This window comes from Pseudophryne corroboree, chromosome 2 (assembly GCF_028390025.1).
Source record: "Pseudophryne corroboree isolate aPseCor3 chromosome 2, aPseCor3.hap2, whole genome shotgun sequence".
Taxonomy (NCBI): domain Eukaryota; kingdom Metazoa; phylum Chordata; class Amphibia; order Anura; family Myobatrachidae; genus Pseudophryne; species Pseudophryne corroboree.
In genome coordinates this window covers 495586718-495610716 of record NC_086445.1, presented here as the reverse complement: position 1 = coordinate 495610716, position 23999 = coordinate 495586718, and the positions used below count along the sequence as shown (strand labels likewise).

At 46.7% G+C, this 23999-nt stretch overlaps 1 protein-coding gene across 5 annotated transcripts in view; it reads left to right on the top strand.

Annotated features, from left to right (window-relative positions):
• The window catches only part of SRRM3 (serine/arginine repetitive matrix 3), a 648971-nt gene that overhangs the window by 272598 nt on the left and 352374 nt on the right, over positions 1-23999 (top strand). For all 5 annotated transcript variants that reach the window (XM_063953960.1, XM_063953959.1, XM_063953957.1 and 2 more), the window contains one exon: positions 10099-10194. The gene's annotated coding sequence lies outside the window, so the exon portion shown is untranslated. The remainder of the gene's footprint in view (positions 1-10098; positions 10195-23999) is intronic.

Sequence of the window (23999 nt, the reverse complement as noted above, 5' to 3'; positions counted from 1 at the left end):
CCACCACACACCTGGCACCCATTTTTTTAATACTTACCATCCAGAGTCTCCGCGTCGGCAGCAGCAGCACTGCAGAAACCACTGGGAAATGGTGCAGCTGTCAATTTCCTGGCATTTTGCGCATGCACCGTAGGAAAATCACCAGGAAAATGCCTGCTCTGCCACTTCTCCGGATAGGGCATATGGGCCCCTCCTCTCTTAATATGCCCCTGATTATTAGTAATCTTTTCATTACATTTCATTAATTTCAGTTATACCGTTAACATTAGTAATAAATATGGTTTCTATACTTTAATACCCAAGGAGAAATATTTTTCTGAGTATGTCTCTTTTTTGGTAGAAGTTAGACTTGTGTTGGAAATGTTCCTTTGACACGGAATTGCTTGCACACATCTGAAATTGTGATCATTCCTGGCTGAACCCCAGAGCCGGCCCTAACCAATATGATGCCCTAGGCAAGATTTTGGCTGGTGCCCCCTAGCACCACCGCTAGTTCCGCCTCTGACCCTGCACCCCTTTCCAGCACCATCACCCCTCACCCATAGCAGTCCTTTTTTTGTTTTCCTACCCCCTGTAATTGAAATAAGAACAGTACGCACATTCGGCGCACAGCCCAAAAAGGTATGTGTTTTTGCTGGCAAGGGGCATGGCCACACAATAGTACCCCCAATTCAAATTATGCCTCACAGTAGTACAACTTTATTCACAATTTATTATGCGATAGCGTCCCTTATTCACATTACATCACACAGTTTACCTTATATACGTTACTCCTCACAGTAGTGCCCCTCATTCACATAACATCATACTGAATTACTCCTTATTCACATTACACCACACCATATTGCTCTTTATTCACATTACACCACACCATATTGCTCTTTATTCACATTAGTGCCTTTTCTATACGTTACGCCACACAGTAGAGCACCTTAAACACATAATGCCACACATTGGTAATGCATTTATACACATAATACCACACAGTAATGCCCATTACACATATGACACACATCATTAATGTCCTTATAAACATAATGCGCCTTACACATTATGCCAACCCTTATTAATGCCCTTATACACATAATTTCCCTTACACATATGCCGCACATTATTAATGCCCTTATACACATAATGACACACATAGTGCCCCTTACACATGTTACACATTATTAATGCCCTATACACATAATGACACATATAGTTCCTGGAGTGAGTCAACTGGCAGCTCTGCTAACGTTGGGTGCCTATTTTTTTTTATGAAAATGCATCTTATTTGCATTGCTATGTGGCTAGGGGTTCACTACGGCTGGCTGGCGGTCGGGCTCCCGGCGACCAGCATACCGGTGCCGGGAGCCCGACCGCCGGCTTACCGACAGCGTGGCGAGCGCAAATGAGCCCCTTGCGGGCTCGCTGCGCTCGCAACGCTACGGGCAGGGTGGCGCGCTACGCGCGGCACACTATTTTATTCTCCCTCTATGGGGGTCGTGGACCCCCACGAGGGAAAATAAGTGTCGGTATGCCGGCTGTCGGGCTCCCGGCGCCGGTATACTGAGCGCCGGGAGCCCGACCGCCGGCATACAGAAGACCACCCGTGGCTAGGATGCACAAGCAGCTTCTGCTGCTTAAAATGATATGCAGCATGTCTATATACTGTGTGCGACTGTGGCTGTATCTGCATACGAAATGCTACACACAGAATATAGGCATGCTACATATCATTTTAATCAGCAGAAGCTGCTTGTGCCCCTAGGCATACCAGATGCCGTAGGCAATTGCCTAGTTTGCCTATGCCTAGGGCCAGCTCTGTTGACCCCCCTTATCACTGCCAAGCTGAGTGAAGAAATCAGAAATCAGTCCGAGTAGACAATGCATTTAGAAAAGCTCAGTGTTCCTTCTGCCATCAGGAGGCCTGTGTCATATGGTATGTTGCAATAGATTGAAGGAGAGCCCTGCAAACTTTGTGAGATTAGATGGCAACCTGCTGATCTCATTTTTACAGCCTAACAATCTAAGCATACAGTATACTGTATAGCATGCTGGTAACGATGAGTGGGATCTAGTTGTTTTCTGTCTCATGGATAACTTTGCTACTAGAATAGATTTTGCAAGTGTTTTTCATTATTTCATACTGTATACACATTCCATTTAATATACAATCCAGGAGGTTGGTCTATTATCCCAAAGTTTGTGAGTCCCCCACAAATTGCAGGAGTGCAGGCAAGTAATGGCTATTTAATTTTTTTAGCCATGCGTAAAAAAAAAAGCCACATCAAACAGTATTTGACATTGTATATTGTACTACAGTAAATCACTATCTTGCTATGTCATTCAGTTTTGTATGTGCTGTCTCTATCTCTCTCTCTTGGTAGTGAGCTAAGCTGATCCTTAATAACCATTCATATGGAGTGCCCTCCTTCCTGTTCCTTAATTATATTGCATTTGGCTGATCCGGCTGATTGTCAAGGAATTATAATACATTTACGGTTGTGTATGCCAACAGTTGTACCATGGGGAAGATTTTCTATAATACAAGCTTTTCTTAGCAACAGTATAGAGATCAGTTAGTACATAAATAGCACAGCACAGAATATTTACATTTTACTCTAAGGTGCCATCTACAGTATGTACATTAATGAAGATACAATTTTTTTGCACAGAATTCAGATGGACAATAAGTGATCAGCATTGTCCATAGATGTATTTAGCTAGATTAACTTTTTTGGTGCCTATATAACGGTGCCTGCCACACAGTCGTTTTATTTCTTAGCTCGTTGAGTCATTTAATTGCAATAAAAAGAACAAGCAATGAAATAAAGCTACAGTATATAGGGGGTCATTCCGAGTTGATCGCTCGCTAGCTAGTTTTAGCAGCCGTGCAAATGCTATGCCACGCCCACTGGGGAGTGTATTTTAGCTTAGCAGAAGTGCAAACGCATGTGCAGCAAAGCTCTGCAAAAACAGTTTGTGCAGTTTCAGTGTAGCTCTGAACCTAATCAGCGCTTGTGATCACTTTAGCATATTCGTGTCCGGATTTGACGTCATACACCCGCCCAGCGTACACCCAGCCACGCCTGTGTTTTTTCAGACATGCCTGCGTTTTTGCAAACACTCCCTGAAAACGGTCAGTTGACACATAGTCCTTCCTGTCAATCTTCTGTAAATACCAAATTGCTTTCTAACAAATATTTAAAATGCCCGCTCTAATTTATACTGCGGACGCCAGGCGCATCTTAGTACCATATACGATAAAAGTGCGCTGTACATCGCAAAACACTACATCCCTTAAGAGAAAACTATACATCCACACATTATCTGAGTTCCAGAGCTCATTGATGTATATATTTTTTATTAAAAGGATATGTATTCAATATATCACAATGTGCAGTATATATATAGTTACATGGTTACAATTTATACAGTAAGCAGTTAATACAAACTAAATCAAATACATACAGTTACAGGCCAGAAATACATCACCATATCTTTCTCATATAAAGTCTTCCCTCCATATCACTCTCTCTCTCTCTGTAAAATCATGTAGGCACCGGACTGGCAGCAACTCCACCATCGTCTGGGACAAAACAGCAACTCACTCTCTAAGTCCTAGAAACTGCCTAAATCACTCAGTGGGAGTTTTCAGTCTGTTGGTTTCGGTCTCCTTCTATTGGTCCAGAGGCCAGACCTCAAGAACTCAACGGCTCATTGGTCAGAGTGAGGGCTTTTGTCCTGTGTTGCTGGCACATGTGTCTGCCCCCAGGGCCATGCTGTGGAACTAGTTTCAGGTCTTCAAAAGATATTTTGTTCACTTTAGAATTTTGGCTCATATTCCTTCATTTAATCATATCTACTTGTTGCAATGAGCTACAACTTAATAACAGGCATCAAATTGATATACACATTAATCTGGTTGCTTTAATACCAAATACAACATGTCCATCTTGCTACATTCCAATAATACACATACATGACGTTACTCCATTATATCATTTTAAATCATTATGATGTCTGGCGCTTGATATGTTATAATTATGTGCTGTATGAAATATGTGTCGAATCTATCTCTGTGGCATGTCTGTGTAAATGCGTGTTACCATATATTGCTGTGCTCGCTGCGTGTATTTGCAAGCATAGCGACTCATATGTGTGGAGTCTGTATGTTCTCTCTATGTAATATTTTTGACTTCGACACTTCTAGCGGCCGCCAGTGCAAAGAAAAACTTTGCTAGAACCTAAGCACAACCACAAAGGGCTTTGTACCCGTACATCGCGCTTGCGCATTGCAGTGGATATGCATGTGCAGAAATGCCATTTTTTCACCTGATCGCTGCGCTGCGAAAATCTGCAGCGAGCTATCAACTCGGAATGACCCCCATAGTACCACACAAGCAGGAACTAATTTCCAAAGATTTGTGTTATACTTGTCCATAAGTAAATCCAACATGTATATTTGCTGCAAAGTAAGGGCTGTATAATATGCCTATTTAGTTTTCTCTATCGTCCTAGTGGATGCTGGGGTTCCTGAAAGGACCATGGGGAATAGCGGCTCCGCAGGAGACAGGGCACAAAAAGTAAAGCTTTAGGATCAGGTGGTGTGCACTGGCTCCTCCCCCTATGACCCTCCTCCAAGCCTCAGTTAGATTTTTGTGCCCGGCCGAGAAGGGTGCAATCTAGGTGGCTCTCCTAAAGAGCTGCTTAGAAAAGTTTAGCTTAGGTTTTTTATTTTACAGTGAGTCCTGCTGGCAACAGGATCACTGCAACGAGGGACTTAGGGGAGAAGAAGTGAACTCACCTGCGTGCAGGATGGATTGGCTTCTTTGGCTACTGGACATTAGCTCCAGAGGGACGATCACAGGTACAGCCTGGATGGTCACCGGAGCCTCGCCGCCGGCCCCCTTGCAGATGCTGAAACGAGAAGAAGGTCCAGAATCGGCGGCAGAAGACTCCTCAGTCTTCTTAAGGTAGCGCACAGCACTGCAGCTGTGCGCCATTTCCTCTCAGCACACTTCACACGGCAGTCACTGAGGGTGCAGGGCGCTGGGAGGGGGGCGCCCTGGGAGGCAATGTAAACCTATTTTTTGGCAAAAAATACCTCACATATAGCCTCCGGGGGCTATATGGAGATATTTAACCCCTGCCAGAATCCGTTGAAGAGCGGGAGACGAGCCCGCCGAAAAAGGGGCGGGGCCTATCTCCTCAGCACACAGTGCCATTTTCCCTCACAGAAAGGCTGGAGGGAAGGCTCCCAGGCTCTCCCCTGCACTGCACTACAGAAACAGGGTTAAAACAGAGAGGGGGAGCACTAATTTGGCGTTAGAAATATATAAAAAGATGCTATAAGGGAAAACACTTATATAAGGTTGTCCCTATATAATTATAGCGTTTTTTGGTGTGTGCTGGCAAACTCTCCCTCTGTCTCTCCAAAGGGCTAGTGGGTCCTGTCCTCTATCAGAGCATTCCCTGTGTGTGTGCTGTGTGTCGGTACGTGTGTGTCGACATGTATGAGGACGATGTTGGTGAGGAGGCGGAGCAATTGCCTGTAATGGTGATGTCACTCTCTAGGGAGTCGACACCGGAATGGATGGCTTATTTAGGGAATAACGTGATAATGTCAACACGCTGCAAGGTCGGTTGACGGCATGAGACGGCCGACAAACAATTAGTACCGGTCCAGACGTCTCAAAAACACCGTCAGGGGTTTTAAAACGCCCGTTTACCTTAGTCGGTCGACACAGACACAGACACGGACACTGAATCCAGTGTCGACGGTGAATAAACAAACGTATTCCTTATTAGGGCCACACGTTAAGGGCAATGAAGGAGGTGTTACATATTTCTGATACTACAAGTACCACAAAAGAGGGTATTATGTGGGATGTGAAAAAACTACCTGTAGTTTTTCCTGAATCAGATAAATTAAATGAAGTGTGTGATGATGCGTGGGTTCCCCCCGATAGAAAATTATTGGCGGTATACCCTTTCCCGCCAGAAGTTAGGGCGCGTTGGGAAACACCCCTTAGGGTGGATAAGGCGCTCACACGCTTATCAAAACAAGTGGCGGTACCGTCTATAGATAGGGCCGTCCTCAAGGAGCCAGCTGACAGGAGGCTGGAAAATATCATATAAAAGTATATACACACATACTGGTGTTATACTGCGACCAGCGATCGCCTCAGCCTGGATGTGCAGAGCTGGGGTGGCTTGGTCGGATTCCCTGACTAAAAATATTGATACCCTTGACAGGGACAGTATTTTATTGACTATAGAGCATTTAAAGGAGTTATTTGGGGTCGGTCCATCGGACCTGGTGGCCACGGCAACTGCTGGAAAATCCACCGTTTTTACCCTAAGTCACATCTCTGCAGAAAAAGACACCGTCTTTTCAGCCTCAGTCCTTTCGTCCCTATAAGAGTCATATTTGCCCAGGGATAGAGGAAAGGGAAGAAGACTGCAGCAGGCAGCCCATTCCCAGGAACAGAAGCCTTCCACCGCTTCTGCCAAGCTCTCAGCATGACGCTGGGACCGTACAGGACCCCTGGATCCTACAAGTAGGATCCCAGGGGTACAGATTGGAATGTCGAAACGTTTCCCCCTCGCAGGCTCCTGAAGTCTGCTTTACCAAGGTCTCCCTCCGACAAGGAGGCAGTATGGGAAAAAATTCACAAGCTGTATTCCCAGCAGGTGATAATCAAATTACCCCTCCTACAACAAGGAAAGGGGTATTATTCCACACTATATTGTGGTACTGAAGCCAGAAGGCTAGGTGAGACCTATTCTAAATCTAAAAAATTTGAACACTTACAAAGGTTCAAATCAAGATGGAGTCACTCAGAGCAGTGATAACGAACCAGGAAGAAGGGGACTATATAGTGTCCCGGGACATCAGGGATGCTTACCTCCATGTCCCAAATTTGCCCTTCTCACTAAGGGTACCTCAGGTTCGTGGTATAGAACTGTCACTATCAGTTTCAGACGCTGCCGTTTGGATTGTCCACGGCACCCCGGGTCTTTACCAAGGTAATGGCCGAAATGATGATTCTTCTTCGAAGAAAGGGCGTCTTAATTACCCCTTACTTGGACGATCTCCTGATAAGGGCAAAGTCCAGGGAACAGTTGGAGGTCGGAGTAGCACTATCTCGGATACTGCTACAACAGCACGGGTGGATTCTAAATATTCCAAAATCGCAGCTGATCCTGACGACACGTCTGCTGTGCCTAGGGATGATTCTGGACACAGTCCAGAAAAAGGTGTTTCTCCCGGAAGAGAAAGCCAGGGAGTTATCCGAGCTAGTCAAGAACCTCCTAAAACCAGGAAAAGTGTCAGTGCATCATTGCACAAGGGTCCTGGTAAAAATGGTGGCTTCCTACGAAGCAATTCCATTCGGCAGATTTCACGCAAGAACTTTTCAGTGGGATCTGCTGGACAAATGGTCCGGATCGCATCTTCAGATGCATCAGCGGATAACCCTATATCCAAGGACAAGGGTGTCTCTCCTGTGGTGGTTACAGAGTGCTCATATTCTAGAGGGCCGCAGATTCGGCATTCAGGATTGGATGCTGGTGACCACGGAGGCCAGCCCGAGAGGCTGGGGAGCAGTCACACAAGGAAAAAATTTCCAGGGAGTGTGATCAAGTCTGGAGACTTTTCTCCACATAAATATACTGGAGCTAAGGGTAAATTTATAATGCTCTAAGCTTAGCAAGACCTCTGCTTCAAGGTCAGCCGGTATTGATCCAGTGGGAAAAACATCACGGCAGTCGCCCACGTAAACAGACAGGGCGGCACAAGAAGCAGGAGGGCAATGGCAAAAACTGCAAGGACTTTTCGCTGGGCGGAAAATCATGTGATAGCACTGTCAGCAGTGTTTCATTCCGGGAGTGGAAACTGGGAAGCAGACTTCCTCAGCAGGCACGACCTCCACCCGGGAGAGTGGAAACTTCATCGGGAAGTTTTTCCACATGATTGTGAACCGTTTGGAAATACCAAAGGTGGACATGATGGCGTCCCGTCTGAACAAAAAAAAAACAAAAAAAAAACGGGACAGGTATTGCGCCAGGTCAAGAGACCCTCAGGCAATAGCTGTGGACGTTCTGGTAACACCGTGGGTGTACCAGTCGGTGTATGTGTTCCCTCCTCTGCTTCTCATACCTAAGGTACTGAGAATTATAAGACGTAGAGGAGTAAGAACTGTACTCATGGCTCCGGATTGACCAAGAAGAACTTGGTACCCGGAACTTCAAGAGATGCTCACAGAGGACTTATGGCCTCTGCCGCTAAGAAGGGACTTGCTTCAGCAAGTACCATGTCTGTTCCAAGACTTACCGCAGCTGCGTTTGACGGCATGGCGGTGGAATGCCGGATCCTAAGGGAAAAAGGCATTCCGGAAGAGGTCATTCCTACCCTGGTCAAAGCCAGGAAGGAGGTGACCGCACAACATTATCACCACATGTGGCGAAAATATGTTGCGTGGTGTGAGGCCAGGAAGGCCCCACGAGGAAATTTCAACTCGGTCGATTCCTGCATTTCCTGCAAACAGGAGTGTCTATGGGCCTCAAATTGGGGCCCATTAAGGTTCAAATTTCGGCCCTGTCGATTTTCTTCCAGAAAGAATTGGCTTCAGTTCCTGAAGTCCAGAAGTTTGTCAAGGGAGTATTGCATATACAACCCCCTTTTGTGCCTCCAGTGGCACTGTGGGATCTCAAAGTAGTTCTGGGATTCCTCAAATCACATTGGTTTAAAACCAGTCAAATCTGTGGATTTGAAGCATCTCACATGAAAAGTGACCATGCTCTTGGCCCTGGCCTGGGCCAGGCGAGTGTCAAATTGGTGGGTTTTTTTTTCTCAAAAAAGCCCATATCTGTTTGTCCATTCGGACAGGGCAGAGCTGCGGACTCGTCCCCAGTTCTCTCCCTAAGGTGGTGTCAGTGTTTCACCTGAACCAGCTTATTGTGGTGCCTTGCGCCTACTAGGGACTTGGAGGACTCCAAGTTGCTGGATGTTGTCAGGGCCCTGAAAGTATAGGTTCCAGGACGGTTGGAGTCAGGAAAACTGACTTGCTGTTATCCTGTATGCACCCAACAAACTGGGTGCTCTTGCTTCTAAGCAGACTATTGCTAGTTGGATGTGTAATACAATTCAGCTTGCACATTCTGTGGCAGGCCTGCCACAGCCAAAATATGTAAATGCCCATTCCACAAGGAAGGTGGGCTCATCTTGGGCGGCTGCCCGAGGGGTCTCGGCTTTACAACTTTGCCGAGCGGCTATTTCGTCAGGGGCAAACACGTTTGTAAAATCCTACAAATTTGATACCCTGGCTAAGGAGGACCTGGAGTTCTCTCATTCGGTGCTGCAGAGTCATCCGCACTCTCCCGCCCGTTTGGGAGCTTTGGTATAATCCCCATGGTCCTTTCAGGAACCGCAGCATCCACTAGGACGATAGAGAAAATAAGAATTTACTTACCGATAATTCTATTTCTCGGAGTCCGTAGTGGATGCTGGGCGCCCATCCCAAGTGCGGATTATCTGCATTACTTGTACATAGTTACAAAAATCGGGTTATTATTTGTTGTGAGCCATCTTTTCAGAGGCTCCGCTGTTATCATACTGTTAACTGGGTTCAGATCACAGGTTGTACAGTGTGATTGGTGTGGCTGGTATGAGTCTTACCCGGGATTCAAAATCCTTCCTTATTGTGTACGCTCGTCCGGGCACAGTATCCTAACTGAGGCTTGGAGGAGGGTCATAGGGGGAGGAGCCAGTGCACACCACCTGATCCTAAAGCTTTACTTTTTGTGCCCTGTCTCCTGCGGAGCCGCTATTCCCCATGGTCCTTTCAGGAACCCCAGCATCCACTACGGACTCCGAGAAATAGAATTATCGGTAAGTAAATTCTTATTTTAGGAATGCCATTTATTTTGGACATTAATAAAAACAGTGGTTAACAAGCAATTACATTTGCAAATATATGGGGGGAAAAATTGATTTACAAGATTTTCACATGCCTTAAGATACTGTACCTTGTCTAATTTCTGTTTTACTAATTGCCCATATATTTATTGGTTGGATATTGTAATTTACAATGTCTTTTATATCTACAGGTATTTAAAGAATATGAGGAAATATATGCTTTCACCAAAAGCATGAATTGACCTCCAAATTCAGAGAAGATTTTCAGTTTTCACAGCACTAAAAAGGTAATTTGTATGTACTACATTAGCTCTTCACATGCCCAGTCAGAGAGAAATTCCTTTGCTTGCACACAAGCTTTTATGAAATATTTTATCATCCCTCCCAACATTTAATAGCCCCTAATTGAACATGCAACAATGCGCATGAAAATTTGGCATTGCCATCCCACTTTGGGGTGTGGCACATCACGATGGGGCATGACATGTCTTTCAAGGGATGCCCACAGACCCTAGCCCTCCTCAAAACATCCATTAAATGTCAGGAGCACCTGCCACCAGTAGGAGCAGCACCGAAGGAGCACCCGTCAGCATCCACATCTACTACTTGTGGAATCAGGACCAACCGGGATTGTGGCTACATCCTGATGGACAAAGGTGTCCCTGTAACCCTACCCCTTTTGCACCATACGGTGGAAGACGCCAGGCACAATTCTCATACTGCATGCTTTTTCCTCAATTTTGCTTTAACTTAGCTAAATTTTCCTGCTACTTTTTCATGTCATTGTGCTACTTTTTTCTTACTTTTGCAACTTAGTCACAAATAGTGTTCTAGGGACCTGATTCAGCTTCAGTTGCAGTTTTGCTAATATAGCAAAACTGCAACTGCTATCAGAAGCATGCTGGGGCCCACCCAGCCCAGGGCAATGCCACTCAGCATGCTAATGGCGGCCTGTGATCACAATTTAATTGCGATTGCATCGCTAAATCAGGGAAACCTCCCTGGCTCTGCAGTTTCTTGTCGCAGTTATCCATGTCTGATGTCACATGGCTGCCCTGAAAACGGACTCATTTTTGCGCAACGCTGCATTGCCGCCCTGACCACCTTGCGAGCGCCTCTGTCTGTCAGTCAGACAGAGGTGTTCGCATAACTGAGATGCAATCTCATCTCCGAGCAGTACGGGCCCCGAGCGTGTGCATTCGCTCGGACGTCTGGACGCATCTTCAACTGATACTGAATAAGGCCCTAGGTACTTAGGATTAGTATTTTTATTGCAAAGGACTTTTCTCAAACTTGCTACAAGGGCCGGACTGAGACTAAAAATAGGCCATGGCATTTAAAGCACACAAGCCCACCTCGGTGTCAGCATATGGCTCCTGGCATAGACTCCTCCGCTTACTATTCCTGACTCCTCCTACTTCCTAATCTATGCTCTTACAAATATAATTAATATTAGAACAACATACAAGTGTACATCATTCTCTGTATTAAAATACACACAACAGAGCTCATCCTGCAGAGAGTACAAATTTGCTATGGTCAGACATTTGTTATTTGGTTGGTTCTGTTAGGTAAAGCTAGCAATTCATTGGTGTAGGTCACACACAAAGAAAAAGGAAGACATTTAACCAAATGAGCAAGTCATAGCTTAACAGTTGTAATAGTTTAGATAGTGTTCACTGTAGGAATTTTAGGGCAGGGTGCTGAGCACAGGGGAGGACACGTGTGCACACCAAAGCAGAGCTGTAAATAAACATTTTTGTGCCCTGTGTACATAAAGAACATTGTTTTTAATGGTGGCAGCATGCACTGAAGGTACCCCTTATTCACATTATGCCACATACTAGTGCCCCTTATTCACATTATATCACACAGTAGTCTTCTTTATTCACATTACATCACACAGTAGTCTCCTTTATTCACATTACATCACAAAGTAGTGCCCCTTATACACATTATGCCATACAGTATTGCCCCTTATACACATTGGGTCTTATTCAGAGGTAGACGCTGGGACTGTGAACATTCAGATCAGCCGATTTTGGCCATTTGCACATGCATAGCATTTGCAGTGCGCGTGCATGGGCATTCACATTGGGAAGTATGCAAATGCAATTTGATTGACAGGCGGTGGTCATTCGGGGGTGGCAGCACCACGTTGGCCTTTTCTGGGTGGCCTGATGACGTCACCTGCTTTCCTGCGATCAGAAACATGGCACCAGTCATCCTCTATTTGAGTAATGTAATTGCAATGGCAAGGCAGGGCAGAGTCATAGATGCTGGGTGGCCATGCCCTGTGATGGGCGGTCCCCAGCATGCGATTGATCCTGAGCAATTTAGCAAAAACTGCTAAGGACCCTCAATAACCCCAATCATGCTACACAGTAGTGCCTCTTATACACTTTATTCAACACATTAGTAGTACTCCTTATACACCTTATTCCACACAGTAGTAGTGCCCCTTATACACATTATACAAGACAATAGTAGTTCCCCTTATACACATTATTCCATGCAATAGTAGTGCTTCGTATAACACATTATGCCACACAGTAATGCTCCTTATAACACATTATGCCACACATTAAAAGTCCAATACCCCTTATAACACATTAAGCCACACAGTAATGCCCCTTATAACACATTATGCCACACAGTAATACCCCTTACACATTATGCCACAAAGTAATGCCCCTTGCACATTATACCACACAGTAGAAGTGCCCTTTATACACATTAAACTACAGGTAACAGTAATGACCCTTACATAACCCTTGCACATTATGCCACACACAGAAATATACTACACATTATTCCACGCACAGTAATGCCCCTCACACATTATGCCACACAGTAATAGTGCCCCTTATACATATTATGTACCTCTCAACTGTCCCAATTCCAGCAGGACAGTCCTGCTAGTCACTGTCCCACCTGCGGGCTGCAGTGTCCCGCGATCAGGGGGGGAAGGTTGGGAGTGCCTTTGACCACTGCTGCTCTGCAAAGCAGCGAGTGATCAATGAATATATGTCATGTGCATGCACACAGCATCTAATTAGTGCAGGGAGTTGAGACGGAGGGCTGCCCAGCTGCACAGGGAGTGCCGGACAAGCCCCTAATCGTGGCTCCATCTGCACTGCAGCACGCCCTCCGAGACACACCTATCGCAGCGTCTCACACGCACGCGCCCCATTCAATACAATGGGAGCCTCTCTGTGCACTCCCGTAGCGCGGCTAGGCGCCAGATTGCCTAGCCACGCCGGGAGTGCATGTTTGCGATAGAGCCACATTAGGTAAACGTGGTTTCATCTGTAGTCGCAGTTGTGACTAGGTTGCTGCAATGCGCTAATATGCTGGTGTTCACTTGCGTATATTCACACTCGCGATTTATACGCATTGCATTGCCTAGTCGCAGGTGTGAATAGGTGCAGCTAGTGGTTGCTCCAATGCCTATGCATCTGCAAACGTATTGTGGCAATCATTAGCCTGGCTATATCTGTATGACATGCTACACATTAATGCCCCTTACACATTATGCCACACACAGTAATGCCCCTTATACATTATGCCACACACAGTAATGCCCCTTACACATTATGCCACACACAATAATGCCCCTTATACATTATGCCACACACAGTAATGCCCCTTACACATTATAGCACACAGAAGCTCTGACAGCATGAGTGTACCTGATGCATACCTATTGCATAGCAATCTGCACTGCTGCACATACACACTAATCCTTCAGTCTGGCATCTCAATAGAAAAAGTCCATACAGTATGTGTGGCATATGCCATAGCATACAGAGAAATCTGCACACCTAAGCAAAGCACTAGAGACAGTAGAGGGAACCTCCAGAATGGTTACACTTCCAAGAGCAGTAGGTTATAGCTAAACAAATAGTCAATGGTGATAAAAATGGCTCTTCTTGTAGTCGTCTTATTAAACATTTTACAGAAATATTTATACCCCAGCTAAACAAGGTATGAAGGAAAAGGGGAGAACATAACTATACAATGCACAAACCTTACAAAGATGAGGCCTAAGGACTTGATTTTAATAAATAGGAGTGCTAGCAATGTGGGTGTGTTTTGCTGTGGTGGTGGTGGTGGTGGTGGTGGTGGTGGTAGTGTTAGACCTGATAAAAATGTAGGTATACAAATATAAAATGGAATATAGATAATGTAGAATAAAATAAAATAAAATAAAAATAGTTAATTAATAAAAATACTACTAATAAAATGACAGTACAATTAAAATAGAACTAAATTATGTAAATAAAATGGTTAAAAAAATAGTAAAAGTTATGAGGGATATGCTGAGAAGGGCTGGTGTGTGATGTGCTGACTGAGGAATGGTGGAGATGGAGGGAGTGGAATGCTGCACTTGAAAGAGGTGCTGAGTGAGAGATGGCAGAGGTTTCCGGTAGGTGTCAGGAAGAGGCAACCTCCTGGGGATCAGATGCAGGAGAGGGGCCAGACTGGAGTAATGAGAAGTGGGGAAGCGGAAGGCACACACTGTATAAAATAGTAGGAAAGGAGATGCTGAGTGGAGACAAGGAAGATAATATTTACAGAGAATACCTGCCCATTCACATCAGTCTTTGCCCAAGTGGAGCTTGCAAACTATATTCCAAACCACAAGTACATGCACACACAGTCACACTAGGGTTAATTTTGTCTGGGACCAATTAACCAACCAGTACATTTTTGGATTGTGGGAGGAAATCTGAGTACTCAGAGGAAACCCACACAAGCATGGGGAGAATACACAAACTCCACACAGTTAGGGCCATAGTGGGACTTGAACTCATGCTGTGAGGCAGTAATGCTAACAATAACACCGTCTGTTCTGTTCGTGGGACATCTGTAACACTGCTCACACATCCTCAGCTCCTCGCGCCAATGTCTCTCACCATATATAAATACGTGGCTGCGCAACATGACGTCATGACATAACAACGCAGCTGCATCTTACAGAAACCCTCCTATTGAGGAGACAGCTGGAAGGCATACTGCCAGATGGTCAGTCCGGCCCTGCTCGCTACTCCTTTATTGTGCTATTGTTTGGGACTTAGGTCACTTATAGGGGTGTATTCAATTGAAGTCGAAAGCTGACGTCTGTCGAAGAGACGGCAGTTTTCGACTTTTTTAGGTCAGAAAGGGGTTCCAACCGGTTCAATATAACCCCAAATTATTCGACTTTAAAAATAGTCGGATTGAGATGAGGGAGCCATGAGGAGGAGAGGGGGGAGGCCAGCGGGGAGACGGGGGAGAGCAGCGCTACAGCAGCGTAGCCGGAGGATGTGTCACAGCCGCTGCTCACAGCAGCGTCCACCCGGCTCCAGCAAGTGAGACCTGCTGGAGCCGGGTGGATGCTGCCGTGAGCAGCAGCTGTGACACATCCTCCGGCTAAGCTGCTATAGCCGCTGCTGCAGCGCTGCTCTCCCCTTTCTGCCTGTGGCTCTCCCCGTCTTAGCTCCCGCATCTCAATTCAACTTTTTTTAAAGTTGAATTGAGATGGCATTGAATATCCCTTGTCGGATCCATTCCAACAAATGAATGTCGGAATGGATCTGACTTCAATTGACTATACCTAATAGTGTGCTAGGTATTTAGGATTAGAGTTTTGGCACAGCTAGGAGTCCATGGCGCAGTAAATGGGGATATTTGGCATGATTAAGTGTATGTGGACGCATCTGTTGTTACACCTGATTATGACGCAATTGAATCCCTTGTCCTGATTCGCAGACTTGAAAAGTCAGGCGGTATCATAAAATTTAAATAGAAAAGTACCAACTGCTGTATGTAATATGTGCACACAGTATATAATAATATTTTATTGAGAAAGCAAATACTGCTACAGTATCAGTACAGGATACATGCCTTTCTTCTTGCCAATTACACAGGTTTCACTGCAAATTTCACAAACATTTCTGCCTTGGGTATTGAAACCTACTTTCATGATTATTTACATACAAGATAATTTATATAATTTAGCACAATCCTTAAACATATATCTAATTGCTACAGAAGCAATTACACATGATATCATTATTTTAGAACACTTTGTAAATGACATACAAAAAACTGGTTTCCTCATGAAGTTCTGGCCATCTAGGTCTACTCCAGGTGAGTCACATGTAACCATATTCAGAGGAGCTGATTGATGCTTTTAAGAAGAAGCGAGTCATATTGGCTTGTTTGATGGTATAGAGAGGGTCTATTCATAAAGCAGAGAAAAGATCTGTTTTGCGGAGAACAGGGCTTTTCTCTGCTTTGGGCTATTCACAGAGCGGGTTACCGTGGAGAAGTTCCTGATTTCTCCAGCGGCACCCTTTTTCCGTGCCTGAATCGCATCACCATAATTTTGTATGGTGAGTGCGATTCATGAAGTTATGGAAAACTCTACTTTTCGCTTCTCCATCGAGTTCAGATTCGCTATCTCAGGATGACACAATCTGAACTTCCGTTCGGTGTGGAGACAGGGAAGCTCAATGCTTCCCTGCTCTCTGTCCGGCACCTGGCACTAGCCCCCTGACAACAGCCCCTGTAGCTTATGGGATCCGCTGGCTGACTTCACTCTGCGCAGAGGGGACTGCAGCTGAAGATGTCACCACCAGAGCCCTGGATACTGGATCACATATCACCGGAAAAGTTAGTATACATGAGTATACATGAGTATACATGAATTGCTACTTACCAAAGCTATATATCGCATCGAACTGATGCGATGTACAGTGACAAGTAACAATTCTTTTCATTTTCTACATGAATAGCCAGGGAAATTACAGTATTTTCAATGTATTTTTACACTATACCTCCCAACTGCCAAATTTCAGTAGGACAATTCTGCTTGCAGGGTTCTGTCTCATTTTCCCAATCGGGACTACATTGTCCAGATCATCTTGGCAGCTGGGTAGTGAAGTCCTTTTTGAGCAGAGGTAAATGGTCATTGAAAGAGAAGACATTCAGCACACCTGGCCAAGGTCCAGTGTGTCAGAAGCACTGGGCACATCCGCATGAAGCTTAACCCTGCCCCCGTTAGGCATGGCCAGGCACACTTCTTGAGTGCAATGCTTTCCTATTTCGGCCACTATAGATGTTGGGAGGTATTCCTCATGGTACTGGGAACTACCTATGATATGAGTATAATAGCATCTTGGCACAGCCAAACTGCTACTCAAGCGCACAGAACAAAATTGGTATTGTATAAAAGTCACCAGTTTACTAAGGTGACATAGGCCCTCATTCCGAGTTGATCGCAAGTAGCAACTTTTTGCTGCTCGTGTGATCATCTTGACGCCACCTATGGGGGAGTGTATTTTAGCATAGCAGGGCTGCGATCGCGTGTGCAGCCCTGCTATGCTAAAAAAGTTTCCTGCAAAACAAGACCAGGTTCAGACTTACTTACCCTGTGCGACGGATCCAACGACGAAGGTCCTGGGATTGACGTCAGATATCCGCCCTCCAAACGCCTGGGCACGCCTGCGTTCGCCTCACCACGCCTGGAAAATGGTCAGTTGATACCCCGGAACGCCTCCCGCCTGTCAGTCTTCTTGCGATCACCGCTGCAATCACTTTTTCCGCTGGCGGCGTCGCTGCACGCCGGACAACAATGTGCATGCGCAATGCGTCCGCCGCACATGCGCAGTAACGACCCATTCGCACCGCTACGACAAACTGCAGCGTGCAAACGGGTCGAAATGACCCCCATAATGAAGTCACTCTATATTGTATAGAGATCAGTAGAATGCTCTCTCTATTTTATATTTGTCACTAGAACGTTGTCTGTGTTGTATATTGATCAATAAGATCCTCTATGTGACCAGTTCATTTACCCACGAGCCCGCCAGGATATGTCTCTCTAACAGATTTTTGCTCGCAGTTTATGGTGATTAGAGCAGAAATCAGGATTCCATACAAGATCTTTGTACCTAATTGAATCTGTCACTATGTATTGTAAATCAGTTTTTAAGATGTTCTATGTATTGTTTTTCTGTCAGAATGGTCTCTGTATTGTTTTGTGATCGCCAGAATTTTCACTGTATTGTATAGAGATCAGTAAAATGCTCTGTATGTTGTATAATGGTCACTAGAATCCTTTCTCACATTTCCCAACCGTGCTGATGTACCCATTGCCAATTTGAGGGCTCTTTCCTTCCCTCGTACACCTTTACCCTGTGAATCAGTAACTTGGGCGGTATGACTCTATCACTTCTGCTCTGCATAGCATAGATTCATATTATCTTCTTATACAACCCAACTTTATTTTAAGGTTTAATGGACCTTTCAGAGGTATAATTTTAAAACACTGCATCTATCATATTATTTTACTGAGCATAATTATATGTTAGCATTAGTAAAGACAATGTACTCTGAAGCACAAATTAACAGTTAAAATGCTCAAGGAGCTCCACATATTAGTAAATTAATTAATGAAAGAACACGATACATTGACTTTGTGCACATCACCTATTAGTATAAAGATACAGTACGACACAGATGATTAACTTGTAAACAGTAAAGATTGTTTTTTGCTTTTTTTGACGTACGAGAAATTCTTGCAATCTTAAGATAGTACGATTTTACAGTTCCTCTTCTTTTGTTGCTCTAAAGTAGAACATATTGTATATACAGCTGTTTCACTCTCCCTGCTGGCACTTCTCTCTAGTTCTTGCTCGTTACAGCCATGAAGACAATGGTGAGTGATTTCACTGTAATAAGAAATGAAATCACTCTAATTAAGTAATCAGGTGCTTGGAAGGAAGCTGGACCATTATCCAAAGGCTACTGTCAGTCGAGGAGATGCCTGAGGTATATGGAGCTTGTTCCATGCATTAAAAAGGCTGCTTCTAAACACCATTCTTCCCAATTCATGGAAAGAATTATTAAGGAGATTAAAAAGGGACGTTAAATCCATGCACAGTGCTGTTATTAGTTGCATTATAATGATTAGATATAGCTGAATTCTGTTAAATAACACCGGGAGGCTGTAAACATTCTTTTTATTGATCTAGTATCAGCGTAAGATATATTAAGCTCTAGGGTTCAATGTTACACAAATTACTATTTATGTGTAGTTTTACACCAAAGGGTTTCTAAGAATAGTTCAACTGTTTTCTACGAGTAATGTTGCAGGGTGTGTTACCTGTCACCCTCGCTGTGCCAACCATTTACTTGGAGAATCAATATGCATGAAAAGGTAGTCTATCAATTGACTAGGAACTAGTGATGGAAGCAGGAGCCATAAAGTGAATGGATAAGTTGCGTTCTATAATATATTCAGCACACAGTGGGTCTGATGCTGAGTTGAATGCAAGGCAGCCATAATTGCACCCACATTGTGTGTATCAAATTAAATGCAAAAATATGCACATATGCAGACTTGTACATCTCTGTGGCCGAACCCATACTTAACAGGATAAGCATAAATAAGAGATGAAGGTCATTGGTGATGGGGATGGGCCGAACTATTTACATCATTAGGCTTTGCTATACTCAATACAAAATGCTGGGAATGGCAGGTCTCTGAAGAGTGGGCAGGAATATAATGATGCGATTATCATAGAATACCTGCCACCTCCCACGGCCCTGCGATTTGTAACTTTCTCTCCATCCTGCCCACCTCACTCAGAACAGGACAGGATGTGGAAGGACCACACACTGTTCTGAGAGCCTGGGAGATTAGGTAAGTATGACCAGGCCATTCATATATGTAGGGTTTCATACTGTAGCTGTCATCAGTATCAGTGTACATACAATTGTGCCTCTTTAGCCTCCAGTGGAGATTCTATTTAGTTGTGTATGCCTCAGCATTGCCTGTACTTGCGCATAATAAGCACTGTAAATGTGCAGTAGAAAAATTCAAAAGATACGTTTGCAAAATGGAAGGATGGTCAGTGAGGGAGGAAATAAGTGCGGATAGGAGATGCCAAGGATGACAAGTGAGAATAATTAAAATAGAATATTAATTGCTGCCGCCAAACAGCGTCCCTTGCCTTGTGATGCTCTGTGCCACAGCACATGTCGCACCGCCCTGATACAGCATGTATTGTACCAAATCACTTTACTATTACTACGACTGTTATTGCTTATTATTACTAATCAGTCACAAAAAGCCTCTTGCTTAGCAGTCAGGGCCATAACTACCTATGGGCGAGCGGTGCCTGGCACATAGCGCAACAGCACTGTGAAAGCAGGACCGCCAGCAGAAACCATGGGGCCGCGACCTCTGTCGCTAGCTGCAGCGCTGGCAGCAGTGATCGGTGAGGTACGCCTGAGCCCTTCTCCCACAATTGCTGCAGCGTTCCCTTAACAATCAGTGCTATGCTACCTTGCCACGACCACCAGTGCTGCAGCTCTCCGCCCCCTTCTGGCTCCCCATATCCGTCCGCAGCGCCTCGTATCACAGACAGAGGCCACCCAAAGCCACACCCACTTACTTCATCATGCCTTCCCCCAATGTCTGTCTGCTGTATGTAGATTACAGCAGCAGGCAGTGAGAGAGTGCATCTTATGCGCTCTGATCACTACCTCCCCCCGGGCCACCCGTCTTGCAGTGTGTGCTGTGTGGAGAGGGACTTCCAGGGGACAGAACAGAAGCCGGCACCTGAATAGATAAGTAAGAAGTTTCACTCTCACTCTCTCTCTCTTTACATGCACGCTATTGTACGGTGTAATGTGATTGACGGACGCTACGTAATGTAATTGACGGATGCTACTGTACGGTGTAATGTGACTAACAAATGTTACGTAATGTAACTGATGGATGCTACTGTACGGTGTAATATGACTGACGAACGCTACGTAATGTAACTGATGGATGCTACTGTACGGTATAATGTGACTGACGGACGCTACTGTTCGGTGTAACGTGACCGACGGACAGGGCCGGATTAACAATGGGGCGGATGGAGCTGCAGCTCCAGGCCACCCCATGAAAATAGGCCCAAGGAGACTGACAGTGGTGACAGGAAAAAACTTTTTCCTGTCACAACTCACAAGCTGTCAGCGGCCGTCATACTCCCCTCTGCCACAGTGGCGGACTCAGGGTTGGGGGGGGGGGCAGCCAGATGCACGGCCCGCACCAGCATGAGGCTCCTCCCCCGTGCATCTAGGGTTTATTCTAGCCAAGCTCTGCCTCCAGCTTTCAGCTCCAGGCTGGAGCCGGGCTAGGAATCACAGGGGCTGGTTGGGCCGGGGGCACGTCGGGTAGCCATCTGACAATCCCCCCCTCAGACTGCTATATGTCACATATTGATGGCCATCCGCAGCCACATGCGCATGGCTGGCTGCGAACGGGAGGCACTCGTACTTGGCCGTTGTGTTTGTGTTGTGGCCGAGCAGCTCCGCCTCCCTTATCTCCACTCTTCCAGTGTTCTCAGTGTCACGTCAGTCCAGGCTGCCAGGGGAGCTGGTGAAGGCGCAGGGGCGTTTATTACAAGGTAATTTTATTGTTTGCTGGCGTTGCCTGTGATGAGGACACTGTGAATAAGTACTGTGATGTGGTAGAAAATATTGAAGGGAGGTTACCAATGTAAGGTTAATATTGTGGGGTGGGGGTTGCTGTGAAAGGAAAAAATGGGGGGGGGGGGGGAGGGGGGAGCTGTACCTGTGCCCATACCTGCCTGCACAGACTCTCTCACCATGTCCCCTACCAGACCTGTCCCCTCACCCTGTCCCCTACCAGACCTGTCCCTGCACCATCACCCTGTCCCCTACCAGACCTATCCCCGCACCCTCACCCTGTCCCCTACCAGACCTGTCCCTGCACCATCACCCTGTCCCCTACCAGACCTGTCCCTGCACCCTTACCCTGTCCCCTGCCAGACCTGTCCCTGCATCCTCACCCTGTCCCCTACCAGACCTGTCCCTGCACCCTCACCCTGTCCCCTACCAGACCTGTCCCTGCACCCTCACCCTGTCCCCTACCAGACCTGTCCCTGCACCCTCACCCTGTCCCCTACCAGACCTGTCCCTGCACCCTCACCCTGTCCCCTACCAGACCTGTCCCTGCACCCTCACCCTGTCCCCTACCAGACCTGTCCCTGCACCCTCACCATGTCCCCTACCAGACATGTCCCCTCACCCTGTCCCCTACCAGACCTATCCCCGCACCCTCACCCTGTCCCCTACCACACCTGTCCCCACACCCTACCCCTGTCCCCTACTAGACCTGTCCCCGCACCCTGTCCCCTACCACACCTGTCCCCGCACCCTCACCCTGTCCCCTCACCCTATCCCCTACCAGACCTGTCCCCTACCAGACCTGTCCCCGCACCCTCACCCTGTCCCCTACTAGACCTGTCCCTGCACCCTGTCCCCTACCAGACCTATCCCCGCACCCTCACCCTGTCCCCTACCAGACCTATCCCCGCACTCTCACCCTGTCCCCTACTAGACCTATCCCCACATCCTCACCCTGTCCCCTACCAGACCTATCCCCACACCCTCACCCTGTCCCCTACCAGACCTATCCCCGCACCCTCACCCTGTCCCCTACCAGACCTATCCCCGCACCCTCACCCTGTCCCCTACCAGACCTATCCCCGCACCCTCAACCTGTCCCCTACTAGACCTATCCCCACACCCTCACTCTGTCCCCTACCAGACCTATCCCCGCACCCTCACCCTGTCCCCTACCAGACCTGTCCCCTCACCCTATCCCCTACCAGACCTGTCCCTGCACCCTGTCCCCTACCAGACCTATCCCCGCACTCTCACCCTGTCCCCTACTAGACCTATCCCCACACCCTAACCCTGTCCCCTACCAGACCTATCCCAGCACCCTCACCCTGTTCCCTACCAGACATGATCCTGCACCCTCACCCTGTCCCCTACCAGACATGTCCCTGCACCATCACCCTGTCCCCTACCAGACCTGTTCCTGCACCCTGTCCCCTACCAGACCTGTCCCTGCACCCTCACCCTGTCCCCTACCAGACATGATCCTGCACCCTCACCCTGTCCCCTACCAGACATGTCCCTGCACCATCACCCTGTCCCCTACCAGACCTGTCCCCTACCAGACCTGTCCCTGCACCCTCACCCTGTCCCCTACCAGACCTATCCCAGCACCCTCACCCTGTTCCCTACCAGACATGATCCTGCACCCTCACCCTGTCCCCTACCAAACATGTCCCTGCACCATCACCCTGTCCCCTACCAGACCTGTCCCTGCACCCTCACCCTGTCCCCTACCAGACCTATCCCCGCACCCTCACCATGTCCCCTACCAGACCTATCCCCGCACCCTCACCCTGTCCCCTACCAGACCTATCCCCACACCCTCACCCTGTCACACACCAGACCTGTCCCTCCACACTCGCTCTGTCACCCACCAGACCTGTCCCCGCACACTAATCCTTTGAGCTCAGAAAAGGCAGCTTAGCAGCAAGGAGAAGTTCCAGCAGGCAAAGCAGAGCAGCTAGCAAGAGTTCTGCCAAGGAACCAGTGGGCAGTGCTTAAACTACACTGGCAAAGGAACCACCTGCCAGGACATTTTAGTTTGCCCTGCCCACCACTGTGATTGATGCTCATCCTCTTTTCTTTACCTGTTCAGTCCCCATCACCACCACCACGCTCTTTTTCACAAATAGACCCCCCTCCCCGGCCAATCCTGCAAGTTCTTGACTCTTCTCTTTGTTCTGTCTGTAAGAGCCATTTTGGCACATGCCCTCCCTCCCATTTTGCATGCATTCAGGAGGACAGGCTCTCCGAAATTACTATTATATATATATATATATATATATATATGGGATGAAGTTATGTGACGGCCGGTCACAGCACCTCCCTCTTCATTCCGCCCCCTGAAAATCCTGACGGTTGGCATGCCAGCCAACAGGGACTATTCCCACTTGTGGGTGCCCATGACACCCATAGAGTGAGAATAGAACCTGTGGTGACCACAGCAAGCCTGCAAGGGGTGACTTGCGCCAGCTGGCATACCGCTGACGGGATGCGGGTCATGCATACCCAACCCATCCATATATATATATATATATATATATAAAAATGTTTTTTCTTCTGTACCATCTCAGAGTAATGACACGAGATGTTCCCACCATACACTATCACCCCAGTCTGC